This window comes from Nematolebias whitei, chromosome 10, assembly GCF_014905685.2.
Source record: "Nematolebias whitei isolate Nwh7 chromosome 10, NemWhi1, whole genome shotgun sequence".
Lineage (NCBI taxonomy): Eukaryota > Metazoa > Chordata > Actinopteri > Cyprinodontiformes > Rivulidae > Nematolebias > Nematolebias whitei.
Window position 1 is genome coordinate 23,477,104 of NC_056507.1, and position 1,807 is coordinate 23,478,910.

Consider the following 1,807-nt stretch of genomic DNA (forward strand, 5'->3'; position numbering starts at 1 on the left):
ATATATATATATATATATATATATATATATATATATATATATACATACATACACATACATACATACATATATACATACACACATATATATATACATATACATATACACATACATACATATACATACATATATATATATATATAAACAAAGAAAGAAAAAATAAAGAACTCATTGTTGGACCGAACCTGGCCCATCCGTGGACCTGAATTGGCCCACGGGTCATACGTTGAACAGCCCTGCTTTAAACCAAGCTGTTGTTTCTTTTAATAAAGCCATGGAGTGATGTCCCGTTCCCTGAACAGCTGACCGTTAACATACAGTTTATCTACAGCAACTGTAGCTCTGGCGCCCTCAGACATGATTTTTTCCTGATTGGAAATAAAACTCGCCTCCGATCGAGTATTTCTTTAGGAAACTGATCATTAACGCTGAAATCTTTCCCACGCAGCTCTCTGCCCTGACTTCTCACCTGCTCTTTCTGTTTATAATGCTCAAATTTAGCTATAATTGGGCGAGGTCGCTTGTTATCGGGCCTCTTACCTCCGAGCCGGTGAACACGATGGAAAGTGAACTTTTTTACGGTCTCACTTGGGAGTTTCAGCTCACGTTGGATAAACTCACGGATCGTAGCTTCTGCGTCCTCCTCTCCTCGTTCAGGGATCCCAGAGAGGACAAGATTATCCCGCATACTCCGAGCTTGGAGGTCCAGGATGGACTCTTTCATTTTCCTGTTTTCTCCGGATATCTGCGTCATCCTCTCAGTGAGATCTTTAACGTCTCCCCTCAGAGATTGGTTTTCTGCAGCTAGCGACGCCACCTGAGCTTGGCTGAACTCCAGAGATTCCCTCAACGCTTGAAATTCTTTGTGGAGAGCTTCAACGAGAGCCAGTCGGGCATCTAAACTTGATAACTTTTTGTCGATGGACTCCAGAACATCGGTGAAGCTTTTCTCAGGAGACGTGGACGTGCCGCTTGAGCTCTCTGAACGCGTGCGCTTGGATGTTGGAGTAGCCTTGGGCGCGGTGTTCCAAGGTTTACCCATCACTATATTTTCAAAGCACGTGTCCAGGTAGCTTTCAAGACTGTTCAACGTCTCCTCGTCCAGTTTGTTTTATTGAAACAAAAAAGCACAGGTTAGTAATAACAAAAATTTTATGAAAAATATTAATGTATTCGATTGTTTTACCTGAGTTTAATTTATTTTAATTTAATTTGTTTGATTTACCTGAAATTTGTCATTTACTTACGCTGCACAGCTCCTACGTGATCTCAACCGCTCATCACCAGGTGACACCGGTTTAAACTGCCCATGGGAAGGGGGATCCACGTCTCCTCTTCTGGCTGTGCCCGGCCCAGCTCCATGAGCAAAAGACTGGCCACCAGGCGCATGCCCGCGTGCCCCACCTCCAGGCCTGGCTCCATAGAGGGGCCCCGGTGACCCATGTCCGGGCAAGGGAACATTAAGTCCATTTGTGTTTCGCATCATCAGGGTCTTAAAATATCAAATGCAAACACAAAAAACACGCAAACACAAAAAAAAAATGCGAACACAAAAAACAAATACAAACACACAAAAAAATCAAACGCAAACAAAAAAACCTGCATGCAAACACAAAAACACATGCAACCACAAATAACACATGCGAACACAAATGCACCACATGCAGCAAACAGACAAATGCTGCAAACAGTAAAAACACCAGCAAACTCGCATATTTTTTTGTGTTTGCGTGTGTTTTTTGTTTGTTCGCATTAGATTTTTTTGTTTGTGTTTGCATTTTGTTTGTGTTTGCATTTTGTTTGTGTT